At 42.2% G+C, this 20,358-nt stretch overlaps 1 protein-coding gene across 6 annotated transcripts in view; it reads right to left on the bottom strand.

Moving 5' to 3' along the window:
• TSPAN9 (tetraspanin 9) overlaps positions 1 to 20,358 on the bottom strand; it is a 468,673-nt gene that overhangs the window by 265,256 nt on the left and 183,059 nt on the right. For all 6 annotated transcript variants that reach the window (XM_056517265.1, XM_056517266.1, XM_056517268.1 and 3 more), the window contains one exon: positions 13,351 to 13,429. The gene's annotated coding sequence lies outside the window, so the exon portion shown is untranslated. The remainder of the gene's footprint in view (positions 1 to 13,350; positions 13,430 to 20,358) is intronic.

Here is a 20,358-nt window from a genome sequence, read left to right as displayed (position 1 = left end):
AGTATACAATGCAAAATCTTTGCCTACAATGTGCCATTTTTTGTCTTGTGGAAGAGGGGCCACAGACTAGGACTTGGGTAAGACTGCTGCCGCTATACTGTATGCCCTATAGTAGGGGTCTCCAAACTGTGATCTCCAGATGTTGCAAAACTACAACTCACAGCATGCCCGGACCGCCGTTGGCTGTCCGGGCATGCTGTGAGTTGAAGTTTTACAATATCTTGAGGTCCATAGTTTGGAGACCACAACCGTATAGCTATGCCCTTCAATATTATTATCTTAAAATCCCCCTACCCTCTGGTCGAATCAATAAACGAAACATAAATGTTGTAGGTCGGGACCTTATAATACTATAGAAATCGCTCATAATTCTCAAGTGAAAAGGAACTCAATATTTCATAATGAAAAAAAAAAACAATAAAAATACTAATAATCTTTTGCAATGTCGTAAGGGTAAAATAGGATCAATCAAATAATCAATGCATCATAGTTATAGTCTCTGGATACCGAAAGCCAAATTCCTATTAAACTTGATACTAATATATATATATATATATATATATATATATATATATATATATATATTTTTTTTTTTTTTTTTTAATTGGCAGAAAATTTTATTTTTTTTAAATGTGTGCTCCAAGTGCAAGAAAGCCTAGATGCAACTCTATGGAAAGAACAAATATGGCTCCTATGGTAAAAGTCAATAGTTCTTATGAGAGCCATATACAGTCATGGCCATAAATGTTGGCACCCCTGACATTTTTCAAGAAGACAAAGCATTTTTCACAGAAAAGGATTGCAATAACACATGTTTTGCTATACAGATGTTTATTCCCTTTGTGTGTATTGGAACTAAACCAAAAAAGGGAGGAAAAAAGCAAATTGGACATAATGTCACCAAACTCAAAAAATGGGCTGAACAAAATTATTGGCACCCTTAACTTAATATTTGGTTGCACACCCTTTGGAAAAAATAAGTGAAATCAGTCTCTTCCTATAACCATCAATAAGCTTCTTACACCTCTCAGCCGGAATGTTGGACCACTCTTCCTTTACAAACTGCTCCAGGTCTCTCATATTGGAGGGTGCCTTTTCCCAACAGCAATTTTAAGATCTCTCCACAGGTGTTCAATGGGATTTAGATCTGGACTCATTGCTGCCTCTTCAGAACTCTCCATTTCTGGGGGCTTTTTGACGTATGTTTGGGGTCATTGTCCTGCTGGAAGACCCAAGATCTCGGAAGCAAACCCAGCTTTCTGATACTGGGCTGTGCAGTGCGACCCAAAATCCATTGGTAATCCTCTGATTTCATGATGTCTTGTACACATTCAAGGCCCCCAGTGCCCGAGGCAGCAAAACAACCCCAAAATATCATTGACCCTCCACCATATTTCACTGTAGGTACTGTGTTCTTTTCTTTGTGGGCCTCATTCAGTTTTCGGTAAACAGTAGAATGATGTGCTTTACCAAAAAGCTCTATCTTGGTCTCATATGTCTACAATACATTTTCCCAGAAGGATTTTGGCTTACTCAAGTTCATTTTGGCAAAATGTAGTCTTGATTTTTTTAGGTCTCTGTGTCAGCAGTGGGGTCCTCCTGGGTCTCCTGCCATAGCGTTTCATTTCATTTAAATGTCGACGGATAGTTTGCGCTGACACTGATGCTCCCTGAGCCTGCAGGACAGCTTGAATATCTTTGGAACTTGTTTGGGGCTGCTTATCCACATACCGGACTATCCAGCATTGACACCTTTCATCAATTTTTCTCTTCCATCCACGCCAAGGGAGATTAGCTACAGTGCCCTGGGTTGCAAACGTCCTGATATGTTGCGCACTGTGGACAAAGGCAAATCTCTGGAGATGGACTTGTAACCTTGAGATTGTTGATATTTTTCCACACTTTTGGTTCTCAAGTGCTCAGATATTTCTCTTCTCCTCTTTCTGTTGTCCATGCTTAGTGTGGCACATACAGACACACAATGCAAAGACTAAGTGAACTTCTCTCCTTTTTATCTGCTTTCAGATGTGATTTTTATATTGCCCACACCTGTTACTTGCTTGAGGTGAGTTTAAAGGAGCATCACATGCTTGAAACAATCTTATTCTTCCACAATTTTGAAAGGGTGCCAATAATTTTGTCCAGTCCATTTTTGGAGTTTGATGTGACACTATGTCCAATTTGCTTTTTTTCCTCCTTTTTTGGTTTAGTTCCAATACACACAAAGGGAATAAACATGTGTATAGCAAAACATAAGTTACTGCAATCCATTTCTGTGAGAAATACTTCATTTTCTTGAAAAATTTCAGGGGTGCCAACATTTACGGCCATGACTGTAGGTAGGGCACATCTGTTTTTAAGTGGATCCCAGTGAATCCTGGTGGATCCTGTTGACTTATAATGGATCCATCAGGTTTCTATTGAGGTTTCAGTGTTTTTATGACAACAAAAAAAAATCACTGTGGACTTTGCTATTCTTGCCAACTAAAACACAAGAACCATAGTGGAACCTAAGCCGGATGGGAGAAGAATGTCAGCCATTAGTTCACCAAGAATAAGTCACCATGATTATTTAATGGGGTACTCTGGTGAAAAACAAATGTTTTCAAATCAGCTGGTGCTAGAAAATTATGGATATTTTTAAATAACTTCTATATAAAAATCCTAAAGGAGTACTCTGGGATATCAAAATGTATCCCCTATCCTAAGGATAGGGGATTAGTTTCAAATTGCGGGGGGGTTTGATGGCTGGGACACCCTGCGATCTCCTGTACAGGGTCCCGGCTCTACATCAAAATAGCACGTGTCTACCACCGCATGAAGCGGCGGCCAACATGCCCCCTTAATGCTGGGCTATGGCAGAAACGGAAACTGCCAAATTCAGAGCCGGAGATTGTCGAATTCCTGCAGACTACAGAAGCCTCGTATAGGAGATCTCGGGGAGTCGCAGTGGTCAGACCCCACACGATCTGATACTTATCCCTTATCCTTAGGTCAGACTGGACAGAACTACACAACTTCCTTTGGAGCATACAGCAGCTGGTACGTACTGGAAGGATTAAGATTGTTTTAATAGAAGTAATTTACAAATCTGTATAACTTTCTGGCACCAGTTGATTTGAAAACATTTGATTTCCACCAGAGTACCCATTTAAGAAGAGTAGCCTTAAGGGGGCCCAGAGGTAACAATTGCACCTTGGCTCTGGTGTCTAAGTGGACATAAGAGGTGGGGCATAATAAAATGGCACATCTGGAAGGTTATTGAACGTCAATATACGCAAAGAATGCCGCCACTGAAATTGATCCACCGAAAGAATAAACATGTTACGCTCAGACTGCATTGCCATCAATGGGGATGGCGCAGGCCCATGTGGTCCCACCAGATTAAATTTCCAAGCGGAATTCCTGACTGGAAATTCTCGAGTAGGAGATTTCTTAAATCCTAAAAGAGGAACCCTCCTGCTGCTACTAAAAGAGGAATGGTGGCACAATGTAGAGAAACTCCCACCGGTTATTTTATTAGAATACAATTACCTACAAAACAGGCATATCAAGCAACAAAGCTTTTTTTAAATGTCAATTTTCTAAAATGGCTCAGTAATAGGTTGTAAATTTGGAATGTTGACTCATCACAATGGCCCAACACAAAGGCTGCTTCCGTTAGGTAAAGTCAACTGCAGTTTGTAGGCCTCTCCAATAACCCATAAATCTGAACCTGTATAACATCCGCCATTCATAGCTGTACCATACTGAATTAAATATGTCTTGACATTTTAAAAACAAGACAAAAGCACACAACAATAATATAAAAACAAATGCAGGGATCTGAGAGCCCATAAAATATCTACCGAGCCGTTAGTTCCCATGTGAGCCAGGAATATTTGATCCATATGCCTATAAATGACAATGTACTCACATTCTTTCATATCTCAATGGCGGAGCGTCTCTCATTTACCGCGCATATAAATTCACAATGGCGCTTTTTAACAACTCAGCACTTAAAGTCGTTTGTGTATTTAGCTAGTGGCAAAATTATACAGGAGCCCCCTCCCGATTGTTTTAGTCGAGACTATTTGATGTTGACGCAATATTTTATTTTAATTTAAGAAGGAGATGGAAAGTGAAGCGCTACGGGCATTTTTTTTAGATTTATATTTAAACTTTATAATTGGTATTGTTGGAAGAATAAAAAGACAGTTGTTATGTATAAAACGATTAAAAAAACGAACTAAATATATATATATGTGTGTGTGTGTGTGTGAAGATGTAAGTAGTTAATTTTGTTTCCCTTAGTCTGTCAGCAGCACAATGAAGGGTTAATCTCCACCCCTGTGGACTGGCAGGACCAATGGAATTTAATAAAGAAAACAAATGCGAATTAAACTATAAGCCTGTCCCCCCAACAAAGTAATATAAGGCTATGAACGCCACACCCCCTCGAGTAATTATAACGTAAATAAGACAAAAAACAAAAACAAAGGGATGATTGTGCTGCCGACAGACTAAGGGAAACAAGATTAACTACTTAAATCTTCACTTCCCCTTACGTCTGATCGGCAGCACAATGAAGGGGATTTATATTGCAACCCCAGTGAGGGACTATGAATTGACAGCATCAATAACAACATAAGAGAAAAAATTATTTCTCGAGGATAAATTTCCCAAACGATCATGTTTGAAAAAAGTAAAAAAAACAATTTGGTCAATAGGTACCGAACCTCGTTCAGCCCACGAGGCAGCTACTGCACGAGTGGAATGTGCTGTAGTAAACTCAGGTGGCTCCAGTCCAGCTGATTTATAGGCTGAGAGAATACAATCGCAAATCCACCTGGATATTGTAGGCTTGGAAGCTTTTTTACCTTTATTTGTGCCCTGGTGCACTACAAAAAGATTATCATCCCTCTTGAAAGAATCAGTCCTCTGAATATAGATCTTAAGGCATCTCACAAGATCCAGTGTCTGAAGCTTTTCATCCTCGTCTTCAGAAGTCTTTTCGGAAGCCTTTTCTATTTTGGATTTACAATCATGTGATCACGATTAATAACTGTAAGAACCTTGGGAATGAAGGATGGTAAGTATTTTAGTAAAACTTTATCCGGAAAAAATACAGAGAGAGATGGCAGAGAGAGATGGAAGCTCCCCAACTCTCTTGGCTGGTGTGACAGCAAGCAAAGATACAACTTTAAGAGAGAGATCTTTTAGGGAAACTTTCTCAAGTGGTTCAAAAGGAGAGGTACATAGCTGCTTAAGTACAATGGATAGATCCCAAGGTGCAACAGGCGTAATTGCTCTAGGGCAAAGTCTAGAAATTGCCCTGATGAAATTCTTGACTTCTAAAAACTGAAAGAGTTTCTTACACAGAAAAGCTGATATACTGTAGCAGTCATCTGCACTTTAATGGTATTGGGTGATAATCCTTTCTCAAAGCCATCTTGGAGAAATTCCAATATTTCTGGAATGGAAGGTGAAGAGACATCCACCTGTCTATCTGCACACCAGGATGAAAAGATTTTCTTAACTCTAGAATAGGCTCTGTTTGTAGCCTCCCTCCTAGAGTGAGAGAGTGTATCTAGAATTCTGTCCGAAAAGTCCTTGGCATTTAATATGTACCTATCAATCTCTAGGCCGTGAGATTAAGAGCTGCTAGGTTGTGGCAGAACTGGGTTCCCTGGGATCCCAAATCCCGCCGAAATCTCCAGTATTCTCCCCAACTCATCAACAGTAGCTGAGAAAACCAAGCCCTTTTGGGCCAGAACGGTATCAGTGCAATGACCGAAGCCTGATCCCTCTTGATCTTAATCAGGATCCTCGGGATCATGGCAGTCGAGGGATAAATGTAAGCCAGACGGAATGTCCAAGGTATGGACATCGCATCCACTGCTAGTGGCCTGTCCAGGGAGTAGAGGGAGCAGAATTTCACCAACTTGTTGAATTGGGTGGCCATCAGGTCTACCTCTGGCATCCCCCAACGAGAAACAATCTGACTGAAGATTTCTGGACGCAGGGACCATTTCCCCGAAATTGTTAAGTTCCGACTGAACCGGTCCACAAGAACATTCAGCACTCCCCTGATGTGGACAGCAGATAACCTTGTTATCCTGGACTCTGCCAACATAAAGATCTTCCCTACCTCCTAGAGTAGGACTTGAGATCTGGTACCTCCCTGTTTGTTTATGTAAAACACAGAGGCCATATTGTCCGAATTTACTCTGACAGCCTTCCCGGAAAGAAGAGGAGCAAAGGACTTTAGAGCATAACATATTGCTTTGAGTTCCTTGTGAGGCTGCCAGAGGCTGTCCTGTCTTGAAAATGCGCTCCTCAACCTGATCCTGAGGCGTCAGTGGTAAGAACCACCCAAGATGGATCTTCTAGTGACATACTGTCTTGTATATTTATCCACCATTCTAGAGACCTTCTTGTTTGAGTGGAGAGCACATGTAGAGTATCTAAAACTAATAAACTTCGATTCCACTTTTGAAGTAACTCCGTTTGCTTGGGGCGAAGGTGCCACATGTACACAGCACTGCTTCTGAAGCTGAGGATAGGAGACCCAGGAAACTCAGAGTCCTTATGGATACACTGCAAGGTGTCCTCAAAAACCAAGCTCCTCTGAGAATCCTCTCTTGTCTGGCCAGTGAAAGATGGAGAGTCATAGATAGAGAGTCTATCACAAATCCTAGAAATTGTTTTGATGTGCTTGCGGTTAAATCCAATGTGTCCTGATTGACTATCCATCCCAGATCCGACAGGAGGGCTTGTGTAATATTCACATGCTCTATCAACAACTGTTGAGCGCTGGCTATGATCAGCCAGTCGTCCAGGTATGGGATAACTTTTATCCCCTACAACCTGAGAAGTACCATCATTGCTGACACCACTTTGGTGAACACAAAAGGGGCTGTGGAAATACCGAAAGGAAGAACCCTGAATTGAAGATGGTGAAGAATTCCTTGTATTCTCACAGCATTCCAAAGATACTTCCTGGGCCCCAGCAAGATGGGAATGTGAAAATAAGCATCCTTCAGGTCTAGTGACGCCATAACATCTCTGACAGATTGAAGTTTCCATTTTGAAACTTTTCTTTACCAAGTGCTGAGATACTGCCTCAGATCTATTATCAGTCTGAATTTTCCTGATGGCTTTAGCACTAGAAACATGGCAGAATAGACACCTTGTTCTATCTCTGAAGGTGGGACTGGCTCCAGGGCGGCCAGAGAAATCAACTCTGTTATCAAGAATTCCAAAAGGTCTTGCTTGGTCTGTTCTAGAACTGATGAGACCAGAAATCTTTCTGTGGGGGCAATAGAATTGGAAGGGAATAACCTTCCTGAATTATTCTTAGGACCCAAGCATCATTTATGTGCCTCTCCCACGACAGAAGGTAAGAAGCAAGACAAAAATCCTTCTTGGGGTTAGAATCCCCCTTAGAAGGGACACCCTTCCTAGAGGATCTACCTCTGCCCCCGGACGAATATCTGTTCGTCTGAGTTGAACGTTGCCTACGAGAAAATTTCTTGAAGGCCTTGGGAGCTTGAGGCAAAGATTTTCCCTTCTTGTCAGAAAGCTCCTCCATAATAACATCAAGCTCAGGACCAAAGAGACGGCCTGGCACATACTGTAGGTTGCAAAGATAATACTTAGAGGTGCTGCCCCCAGACCCAGGTCGTATCCATAAAGCCCTTCTACCCGCAGTAGAGAGGCCCTTAGTCTTAGCCACAAGCTTCACTTGCTGTCTTGCTGCATCACACATATAATCAATAGCCAGGTTCATTTGGCCAAAGGAGGGAAGAATGTCTCTTCTAACTCCGGAGTCAATGTCCTCCTGGACTTCATTAAACCAACTTCTATAAAGACGCTTGAAAGCCACCTCAATTCTGCGATCCATTGGATCACAGAGATTAGAACCATCTTCCACTGGTAAAATGGTTCTCTTCGAAAGCTTAGAGATAGCGGTATCAACTTTAGGGGGAGACACCCAATCATTAGATTGACCCTCATCTAGGGGTACAAGATCTTGAATCTTTTGGATACCACTGGAGCCTTTTCAGGCTTCAGCCAATCAGTCTTTATAAGGCTGTTGAGGGTCACATCCTACTTAAAAGGAGTGGGTGGAGCCTCCCCCAACTTGGCTGGCTGGCCCTCGGCCTATACCAACCGAATCAACTTTAGTACTTTCTCAAGAGGGAAATAAGAATTCATCAGTACAGGAATTTCATCCTCCGAAGAATGGGACGACACTGAACCCCTTCAATCATTCTGACAGAGTCATCCTCCATAGCAGCAGATGAGTATGATTGTCTTTATCTGGATCGCTTCTTCGCAGGCTGAGACTCTTTAAACTCCTTAATAGAGCCTGTAACAAAGTCTTTTACCCATATACACATATCTCTTATAGTAAGCTCTGCGGACACAGGAGTAGTGTTGTTCGCGAATATTCGCAAAGCGAATTTTATTCGCGAATATCGCATATTCGCGAATATAGCACTATATATTCGCAATTACGAAAAAAAAATGTATTTTCTTTTTTTTCACAGTACACATCACAGTGATCACCCCTCTCTGCTTCCAGCTTGTGTGGTGTAAAGAAGGCTCTAATACAAGACTGGCGTGCGAATTTTCGCATATGCGATAATAAGTTTATGTAAATTTTTCGCATATATGAATTTTCGATAAAGTCGTTTGAGTCACGCAAATTTTTGCATATGCAAATTTTTATTTAAACGGATTAACGCTTATGCTAATTTTTGCATATGCGAATTCTCGTGTATGTTATTTTATTACATGCAAAATATTCGCGTATGCGAAATTATCAATTAAGTTGTTAATGACGTACCTTTTCGCATATGCGAATTTCCGCTTTTGCGACTTTTTATTTATTTAGACTGATGTTAATTTTCACATATGCTAAATTTCGCATATGCGAATTTCCGGGAGGTTTAATGGATGCTAATTTTCGCATATGCGGATTTTCGGGTATGACATTTTTATTCTTGTTAATTTTCGCATTTTTCTTTGTGTCATTTTTCTTTCATGCAAATTTTTGCATACGTAAATTTTTGCATATGTGATTTTCGCATATGCGGATTTTCGCTTATGTCAGCAGAGAGCACTGTGTTCGTGATGTGAGCAGAGAGCTCTGTGTTTCAAAAAGAAAATAATTTCCGCTGTAGTATTCAGCAGCTAATAAGTACAGGAAGGATTAAGATTTTTTAATAGAAGTAATTTACAAATCTGTTTAACTTTCTGTCACCAGTTGTTTTAAAAAATAAATAAATAAATAAAAACGCTTTTCACCGGAGTACCCCTTTAAGATTTTTTAATAGAAGTAATTTACAAATCTGTTTAACTTTATGGAGCCAGTTGATAAAAAAAAATGTTTTTTCCTGGATAACCCCTTTAAGCTAAAGACCTGCATGTTAAATTCTGTTTTTTTAGAAAATCTGCCCCTAAGTTTGATTCTAAAAACAGAATTTCAGAGAAAACATAGGAAGAGGAAAAAATAGGAAGAGGAGTTTCCCCTCCAGCGAAGTGAAGGCCCTGTGTTTTTTTCCAGCTTGCTTAGCACGGCATTACAGGCTCACAAATCTAGTGGGAACAGGACCAGACATTACTTTGGACATCCTCAGGTTGCGAGGTTCCAGAAAAGTAATAAACATTTTATTTGTTCACCTTGAAAGTGGGCAACATCGATGGGACTAGGCCGAATATGACTTAAAAAACTCTGTCACTTAAACATAGGGAACCCCATTGTTAAACCTTAAAGGGGTACTCTGGTGCTCCAGAGTTCTGAACATTTTGTTCAGAACACTCAGAGCCCGAGGCCATGATCGTGACGTCACGGTCATGCCCCCTCGTGCCGTCACGCCATGCCCCCTCCATTCATGCCTCCCACCAAGAAGTTGATCCACCCATTGAAGCAAAGACAGGCTCCCTCTGATCACTGACTAGTGATGTAATGTCTCGGGCCATACTGCAACCTGGAAAAACCTGAGATGACGCTCATTTTCTATGTTGTTAAAAATAAACCTTGGGGCAGAAATCACAGAAGAATTGAGAGACCACCATGAAACACAGGTACAGACACTATATTATGATCTACACTAACTTTACAGTCCCTGTAGCATAGTCAAATTAACAAAATTCCTGGAATACCCCTTTAAGAGTTGTAGTACCCCCTTTCATTTGTTGAGGAGCATTTATTAAGAGTTGCAGGACCCACTTTCCCTTGTCGAGGAGCAGATATTTAAAGGGGAACTCCAGTGAAAAACATCTTATACCCTCTCCAAAGGATAGGATCTCCGGAGCGACAACTCCGCTCCGTTCTGGATGACAGGCCACTTCCATTCATGTCTATGGGAGGAGGCGTGACAGCTACGTACTAGCCGTCATGCCCCGTCCCATAGGCATGAATGGGGGGGCATGGCGTGACGGCACGAGGGAGGCGTGGCCGTGATGGCACAACCACTGCAGCAGGAAGCTAGCATTTGTTTACAATTTCCGGTGCCGCGGGAGATCTCAGGGGCCCCAGCAGCGGGAACTCCGCAATCAGACATCCTATCCCCTATCCTTTGGATAGGGGATAAGATGTCTAGCAATGGAGTACCCCTTAAAAATAATCTATAAATAAATGTGGACCCCTTCAATGATGGTATAAAGGGAAAGTCGAAGTGGTTCTACAAATTGTCAAAATAATCCCCTGTAGGACATAAGGGCAGCTGAAGTAAATAGACACATGAGTGTCTATAGGTTAGAGGGCTCCAAAGAATAAAAAAAATATGAAATATATCTAAAAAGGGGCTGATGTTTGTTTCCTTGCCCAGATCTGAAGGAATGGAAGCACAAGTGTACAGCCGCCGGAGATACGGGCCAAACATTATGAGGGACACCCAACCAACCGTATTCTAATTTATGAATGAATTATGCTCTGGTAATATTATCCCAAAAAGTTAATTGCATCAAAAAAACTGACAAAAAAAAAAAAAATCAATATTCAATAAAAAAAATTATGAAAACCTTTTTATATTCAGGACAAACAAGAAAATCCACCAGCTAATAGTACAAAGCTTTTCTACGATCCCTTCTGAGAAATGAGATGCATGTAATGAAGTCCTTATTACGTTACGGCACACAGCATAAAAAGATTTCGACATTTCACACTGGGTACAATGCAATTTGTGAGTTACTGATATAATCTGCAAATCAAAAAACCAAGCAACTAAACCTAAAATTTTGTTGTTCGTACAGTTCTCTTTATTTTTTTATTTTTTTGTATTGTTCTTTAGAAGGTGATTCAAAGAAATCTTTGAAAAGCAACTAAAAAAAATTACATATTTACAAAAACAAGGAAAGTGTAAAAAAGAAAAAGTGAGAAGACAAAACTGTAGAAAATAACAAAATCAAAGAAATAAAACATTTCCTATTTAGTTAAACTGCACTGAACTTAGATCCCTGTAGAACAGACTAGGCCATATTCGAATTTGCGATATTTCGCGAATATATGGACGAATATTCGTCATATATTCGCTAAATTCACATATTCGTAATATTCGCATTTTATTTTCGCGTATGCGTAAATTCGTAAAGTCGCATATACGAAAATTAGCATAAACAAAAATTAGCAAATGCGAAAATTAGCATATTCAAAGTTTCGCATATGCGAACATTTGCACGCCAGTCTCACGCAGTAGTATTATTTGTTCGCGAATATTTGCAATGCGAATTTTTGTTCGCGAATATTCGCACATATAGCACTATATATTCGTAATTATGAATATTCGGGTTTTTTTCACAGTGATCACCCTTCTCTGCTTCCAGCTTGTGTGGTGTAAAGAAGGCTCAAATACTACTGAGACTGGCGCGCGAATATTCGCATATACGAAAATTAGCATATACGAATGTTCGCATACGCGAAAATAAAACGCGGATATTGCGAATTTAGCGAATATATGACGAATATTCGCCCATATATTCGCAAATATTCGTGAATTCGAATATGGCCTATGCCGCTCAACACTAGTATTAGAGCCTTCTTTACACCACACAAGCTGGAACCAGAGAGGGGTGATCACTGTGATGTGTACTGTAAAAAAAAAAAAAAAAAAAAAAAATTACAAAAAAATAAAAAACGAATATTCGTAATTACGAATATATAGTGCTATATTCGCGAATATTCGCGAATTAGCGAATATGCGATATTTGCGAATAAAATTTGCATTGCGAATATTCGCGAGCAACACTAGAACAGATGTCCTCAACCCACTCAGTCAATTGCGGTGTCCAGCCTCAGTCGGTGATTGGCTGAGCGGGCCATCACTGCCACGACAAGTCCACCATGGAAGGTTGGGGCCAGAACATTCAGTGAGTAAAACTCAGGGCCCCATTATGGAAATTGTGATGGGAGTTCCCAGGGGAAACTATCCAGGGGAACCCCCCATTGGGTCTCTTACCGCTGAGCGGTGGGCCCCTACCTTCCCTAACTAAGTCCTAGTCTTGGCAGTGGTGGACAACCCAGTGTCCTACTAAAGGCAGTGATTGGCTGAGTGTCCAATCACTGCCGAGACCAGTTTGTCTAAGAGATGGGCTTCATTTTGGATATCATGGTGAGTTCCAGCAGTCAGACCCCCTGCAATCAGACACTTATTGACAGAGGATAGGTTTTTAAATGCTGATGCACCCCTTTAAGGGAAATATTGCTAGGATATTTTACTTTGCGCTTTTTCTATGTTTAGAGTTAACTTAAAGGGGTTGTTCAGCTCCTTAGTGGTGACCATCCAAGGATGGTCAAGTCAAAAGCAGAAAAAGCTGCTAAGTACCATCTAAGAACTGAGGATCATCAGGGTGAACATAACCAAGGGATCAGGGCGAGAAAGTATACTTTTTTATTTTTATGCCAGCCCAAGCCCATTCTTAAAAATGTTGTAGTGCCAGAATAAACCATTAATACAACATCTGAAGGAACATGCATCAGTAGGGTCCTGTAGACTTTGATTGGTGCCTTACATACAAACCCGAGATTGAGACCTCGTAACAAGGTAAAACAAGCAACCAAAATTTAAAAATGTTGTGCTTAGAGTTATATGGCCACGTGACTTTCGATCACACTGATTTTTAAAATGATTTTTAAAAAAGGAACCTGCTCTGTATTGCCTGGAACAGGAAAAACAAGACATTTGCAGCTTTTTTCACATGTAAATAGATGACATTGCCTCCTCCCCTGCCGTGCTTCTTATCTATCTGTATGCGATAATTACATTTCTTTTTTCACTAAAAAGTCTTATTAAATCGTCATCCTCGAATGATTGCTCTAAACAAAGCCCTTTCTATGACCTTCTGTTTGCTCTTACAACTCACCTGCTTCTATTACGGGATATCCAGATGTTACAAATTAATCAATCCGCCAGTCTGCTTAGATGTGCAAGCGCGCCGAGCCCTGCAATGGAAGATTGAAAAAAAAAAAAGCGTAAAAAAGAGGTCACGGAACAAAAGCAGAGTATTCTATTATTTAGAGAGAGAGAAAGAGAGAGAGAGAGAGAGATACAAGAAAAATTGCCTAGGCATTGACAATGGAAGTAGATATACATTTCCCTATATGAATCCACTATTTTGCATTTAACCAAATAAATAGTAATGGAGGTCCTAAATAATACTGTCATAGAAGAAATATAGCAGCACTCCAGAGGCGAAGTTGGTGCTAGGAAGAAAAGAGTCACAAGGATCGGTAATTCTCATTGCTGGCGTTTCAGACTTTTTCACCTTTAGCAAGTACTTAAATAGATCAAGCTTGTATTAAAGGGGTACTCTGTTGGAAAACAACAAACTGGCTCCAGAAAATTAAACAGATTTGTAAATTATACAATGCAAAGAGGTAGCGTGCACTCACCGTGGGTAAACAGCTGCAGGCCCGAGGTCCGGGATCACCACGGCATAGACAAAGACGGTAAGGGGCGCTCAGAGGCTACGCCAGCTGTTTCGGATGTAGGAACGTCCTTCTTCCGGCCTCCTAGGAGGCCGGAAGAAGGACGTTCCTACGTCCGAAACAGACGGCGTAGCCTCTGAGCGCCCCTTACCGTCTCTGTCTATGCCGTGGTGATCCCGGACCTCGGGCCTGCAGCTGTTTACCCACGGTGAGTGCACGCTACCTCTTTGCATTGTATTGTTTGATACTTCATCTAGTGTGTGCACCTCCTAGGAGGCCGGAAGAAGGACGTTCCTACGTCCGAAACAGCCGGCGTAGCCTCTGAGTGCCCCTTACCGTCTCTGTCTATGCCGTGGTGATCCCGGACCTCGGGCCTGCAGCTGTTTACCCACGGTGAGTGCACGCTACCTCTTTGCATTGTATTGTTTGATACTTCATCTAGTGTGTGCACCTCCTAGGAGGCCGGAAGAAGGACGTTCCTACGTCCGAAACAGCCGGCGTAGCCTCTGAGCGCCCCTTACCGTCTCTGTCTATGCCGTGGTGATCCCGGACCTTGGGCCTGCAGCTGTTTACCCACGGTGAGTGCACGCTACCTCTTTGCATTGTATTGTTTGATACTTCATCTAGTGTGTGCACCTCCTAGGAGGCCGGAAGAAGGACGTTCCTACGTCCGAAACAGCCGGCGTAGCCTCTGAGCGCCCCTTACCGTCTCTGTCTATGCCGTGGTGATCCCGGACCTTGGGCCTGCAGCTGTTTACCCACGGTGAGTGCACGCTACCTCTTTGCATTGTATTGTTTGATAATTCATCTAGTGTGTGCACCTCCTAGGAGGCCGGAAGAAGGACGTTCCTACGTCCGAAACAGCCGGCGTAGCCTCTGAGCGCCCCTTACCGTCTCTGTCTATGCCGTGGTGATCCCAGACCTCGGGCCTGCAGCTGTTTACCCACGGTGAGTGCACGCTACCTCTTTGCATTGTATTGTTTGATACTTCATCTAGTGTGTGCACCTCCTAGGAGGCCGGAAGAAGGACGTTCCTACGTCCGAAACAGCCGGCGTAGCCTCTGAGCGCCCCTTACCGTCTCTGTCTATGCCGTGGTGATCCCGGACTTCGGGCCTGCAGCTGTTTACCCGCGGTGAGTGCACGCTACCTCTTTGCATTGTATTGTTTGATACTTCATCTAGTGTGTGCACCCCGCAGGTGCTGCGCTGTTACTTATCGGGTCCGGAGGCTGCCAGTGTACACCAGCGGTATCGTATATCTGCATGTTTAGCTGCACGGTGTGCTCTCTCCCCTTCTAGTGGCTTAAAGATTTGTAAATTACTTCTATTAGAAAATCTTAATCCTTCCAGTACTTATCAGCAGCTGTATACTACAGAGGAAGTTGAGTTGTTCTTTTCTGTCTGACCAAAGTGCTCTCTGCTGACCCTTCTGTCTGTGTCAGGGACTGTCCAGATTAGAAGCAAATCCCAACAGCACACCTCTCCTGTTTCGAACAGTTCCTGACATGGACAGAAGTGTCAACAGAGAGCACTGTGGTTAAACTGAAAATAACTACTCCTCTGTAGTATACAGCAGCTGATAAGTAGTGGAAGCATTAAGATTTTTTATATAGAAGTAATTTACAAATCTGTTTAACTTTCTGAAGCCAATCGATATGAAAAAAAAAAAAAAAATGTTTTCCACTCTTTAACTCCATTCAATTATTAAGAACAAGTGACAGTGTGGGGTATATTGTTATATGTATTATTATCCATGGACTTTTTAAAGAAACAGGACACATACATTTACCAGTTTGGTAGTTTTGTCCGGCCTTCAGATGATATCATAACGTGTCACCATGCAGTAACAAGCTAGCCATTCGCATTAGATATGTGTTGACTGACGCAGTCCATTTTGACGGAACTGTCCGGCCATCTTTTGTTTATGGTGGCCTCACAAGTCCCACTCGAGCATGCATATGTATGACTAGACTGGAAGAGATAGCTGTTGGCCAAATTTGGTGAAACATACAACCGCAAGCCTTCCAGGTGGACTAGGGTTAAAGGGGTACTCCACTGGAAAACATTTTCTTTTAAATCAACTGGTGCCAGAAAGTTAAACAGATTTGTAAATGACTTCTATAAAAAAAAAAAAAAAAAAAATCCCAATCCTTCCAGTACCTTTAAGATGATGTATACAACAGAGGAAGTTATTTTCTTTGTGAATTTCCTTTCTGTTTGACCACAGTGCTCTCTGCTGACACCTCTGTCCATGTCAGAAACTGTCCAGAGCAGGATAGGACAGTTTTGCTCTACTCTGGATAATTCAAAAAATGGACAGAGGTGTCAGCAGAGAGCATGTTGTCAGAAAGAAAGGAAATTCAAAGAGAAAAGAACTTTCTCTGTAGTATATAGCAGCTGATAAGTACTAAAAGGATTGGGATTTTTTATTAGAAGTTATTTACAAATCTGTTTAACTTTCTGGCACCAGTTGATTTAAAAAAAAATAATGTTTTCCACCGGAGTACCCCTTTAAGATCACATTTGTTTACATTAAAGCCCTGGTGCTGAAGTAGAGTTCAGCCGCTTTCATTTAGGTTCAGTCCATAACAGGACTACCCCAAGCTGCTACAGAAACCTCTGAGAGGGAGTTTTCCTTTAATCATCCAGTAATGGATTTTTTAATTAGGATGCCTATCCATATCATCCATAACGTAAGTGGGACCTAAGTGAGTGCCCAGTGAGTAAGAGTCCACTCTGGACCTTTGGTATTTTTAAGTTTATGCATGATGAAATTTATATCAACATCTAAAGCCCTGGTATCATGACTGATTTTCTTCTGCGTATTCCTGTTGTGTCATCCCCTGATGAACCTCAGAGAGGGGGGGAAACTTGTCAGGATTTTGTAAAGCTTGCACAGGAATTTGTTGAGGGGCTCGAATCAGCAGTATAGGCTATTGTACCCCTAATCTTGATAGTTTCTTATCTATAGAAACAGTAACACCCCCCCCCCCTTGTTTTTGTTCTCCTTAATTTGCTGATATTTAGCTATTTTTGATGACCTTTTTCTATTTGACTTTTTAATGTATAATAAATAAATGTTAAGCTTTATAAGTCAGTGATCAATAGGCTCTGCTATAACTATCATCATTTTTCACCCAATGGTCAACAGTTTTTCCCAAAACACTACCTTGACTGTCCATGAGCTGTGTCTGGAATTGGAGTTAAAGGGGTAATCTGCCCCTAGACATCTTATCCCCTATCCAAAGTATAGGTGAAAAGATGTCTGATCACGGGGGTCCCACCGCTGGGGACCACCGCGATCTACGATGCTGCCCCCCGAACTTTGTTCCGGGCCGGATGACTGGCGATGCGGGGTGGAAGCTCTTGATGTCACGGCCACGCCTGCTCGTGACGTCATGGCCACACCCTCTCAATGCAAGTCTATGGGAGGGGCGTGACGCAGTCACGCCCCCTCCCATAGACTTGCATTGAGAGGGCGCTGCCGTGACGTCACAAGCCTTTGGCGCTACACCCGACGCTCAAAACGAACGCTGGGTGCAGCAGGGAGATCGCTGGGTTTCCCAGTGGTGGGACCCCCGCGATCCGACATCTTATTCCCTATCCTTTGGATAGGGTATAAGATGTCTAGGGGTGGAGTACCCCTTTAAACTCTATTCATTTGTATTGCGATAAGTTACAATACCAGGCATAGCCCATGGTAGACATTGGCCCTTATTTACTAAGAGTGTTGTGTAGGTTTTTTGTGGGTTTTAATTCCCTACAATTTATTTTCCACGGTATTTACTAAGGTTTCCCTACATTTTCCACTTTCCCTACTCTTTGCTCTTTTTTTTTTAACACATGCTCTGATCTGTCGGGTTTTCCTCAGCTCAAATCCACTACATTTTATGTGGAAACCTTAGTAAATATGTTGGTTTTTTGTGAAAATGTCGGGAACACGCCCCTTTTTGAAGACCACACCCCTTCCCCGGCGACCACGCCCCTTCCCCCCCAAAATGGAGCGTTAGTCAGGGTTTTTTCAATTCTGACGCAAATTCTGGAGCAACATCTGGCGCAGACAGAATTTCTGGCGCAATGCAACAGAACCTGGCGCACAACCCGACAAAACATGTCGGGTTTGCAATAGTAAATGAGGGCCATTGTGCGGTTTCTGGAAATACAACCGATCCTTTCTTCTAGTTTTGGACAAGTAGATACAACAAAGCCAATAGAATCCTACCAGGTCGTTTAGTCCGTAACATGTCTAATGGCCATATAATTCATATTCCTTATCATAAAATACCGTATTTTTCGCCATATAAGACGCACTTTTTCTTCCCCAAAACTGTGGGGGAAAAGTTGGTGCGTCTTATACGGCAAATACACATTAAAACCGGCGGTCCCTGCAGCCATCAACGGCCGGGACCCGCGGCTAATACAGGATCGCGGTGATGCCCTGTATTAACCCTTTAGATCAAAGCTGACCACCGCGTCTGAAGCGAAAGTGACACTAACCTGGCTGCTCAGTCGGGCTGTTCGGGACCGCCACGGTGAAATCGCAGTGTCCCGAAAAGCTTACAGGACAGCGAGAGGCACCTTACCTGGCTCCTCGGTGACTGCTCCGTGCCGGGATCCCCTGCATGGCTGGCGCTCTCCTTCGTCGTCATCACGTCTTCGCGCACGCCGCCCCGTCATCCAATAGGAGCGGCGTGCGTACCGACGTGATGGCGGTGACAGAGATCAAGGATACTGGGCAGCAGAGATGTTCCGGAGCGACGTGGACACCCCGGGGACGCGGCGACAGCGATGGAGGGCGACATCCAGGGCAGCGGTGACGGGTCCGGAGCGGCGGGTACACATGAGTATTACCTCCTATACCAGTGGTCTTCAACCTGCGGACCTCCAGATGTTGCAAAACTACAACTCCCAGCATGCCCGGACAGCCAACGGCTGTCCGGGCATGCTAGGAGTTGTAGTTTTGCAACATCTGAAGGTCCGCAGGTTGAAGATCACTGTCCTATACTTTACATTGTATTTGGTTCAGAATCTTTATTTTCTAGATTTTTATGCTTTAAAATCGGGTGCGTCTTATATGCCGAAGCGTCTTATATGACGAAAAATACGGTAAGTGCTAGAATTGGAGTAAAAAAAAAAATAATAGTTGGGAATATTTTCCGAAAGTTTTAGGTTTTTTATTTTCTTTTTACATAAGGAAAAACCTGACGCGGCCTTGTGCTTCTGTTTCTATTATTCCTGTCACCACAGAACAATCTTAGGCATCTAACCCAGCAAAAAGACGGCTTTGGTCCACGGCTGTCGACAAGTGATCATCCTCAGATTCTTTATTCATGAATTCATCCATTTATTTACAACTCATTGTCCTATTCTATAACCTTGGATATGAATATCAACCTAAAATTAACCGTAAACCAGTGGTTTCAGCGGCAGAAAGCCGTCAACATTCGCAAAGTACAATTTACGCTAAAACCATGTTCTGGAAACATGTCAAGCGCCGATGTAAATGGATTTTTTTGGGGGGGATTTTTGCTTGTGTGATAGAAATACTGAAAGGTAAAAAAAAATGAAATAAAAAGCTTCTTAAAATGGACCTGTAGTAAGATATGGGCACGTATAAATAGTGAAAAAATGGTGATTGACCCCCCCCCCCCCCCCATTCGTAAATATAGGGCTTGGTATCCACTCTTGCAACCCCGTCACATGAGCGGGTTGGCTTTATACTAGGTGTGCTATGATAAGGGGGTGTGCATACTTAAAGGGGTACTCCGGTGGAAAAAACATTTTTGAAAGTTAAACAGATTTATAAATGACTTCTATTAAAAAAAATCTTTACCCTTCCAGTACTTTTTAGCAGCTGTATGCTACAGAGGAAATTATTTTCTTTTTGAATTTTTGAATTCTTTTTTGTCTTGTCCACAGTGCTCTCTGCTGACACCTCTGTCCGTGTCAGGAACTGTCCAGAGCAGCATAGGTTTGCAATGGGGATTTTCTCCTGCTCTGGACAGTTCCTGACACGGACAGAGGTGTCAGCAGAGAGCACTGTGAACAAGACAAAAAAGAAATTCAAAAAGAATAGAATTTCCTCTGTAGCATACAGCTGCTAAAAAGTACTGGAAGGGTAAAGATTTTTTAATAGAAGTCATTTACAAATCTGTTTAACTTTCTGGCACCAGTTGATTTAAAAAAAAATGTTTTCCACCAGAGTACCCCTTTAATGGCAAGTGTTTAGTGAACTGCTGCTGTCTGAGCGCTGTCTGGAGCTGAAAACGTGCCTGTCATAGGAAGTACAGTACACACAGTATTATGCCGTCCCACCCATCTGACATAGTAGCAAGAGGGGATATCAAGCCTTATCTGTCCGGAACAGGGGGGCAATCACCATTTTATAAAAACGAATATGATCGCCCACTCCCCTCCCAGCTTTTTATACATGTCCTTATCTT

Source organism: Hyla sarda, chromosome 4 (genome assembly GCF_029499605.1).
Source record: "Hyla sarda isolate aHylSar1 chromosome 4, aHylSar1.hap1, whole genome shotgun sequence".
Classification (NCBI taxonomy): domain Eukaryota; kingdom Metazoa; phylum Chordata; class Amphibia; order Anura; family Hylidae; genus Hyla; species Hyla sarda.
Note: the sequence above shows the minus strand (reverse complement) of the source record. Positions and strands in the feature narration are given on the sequence as shown.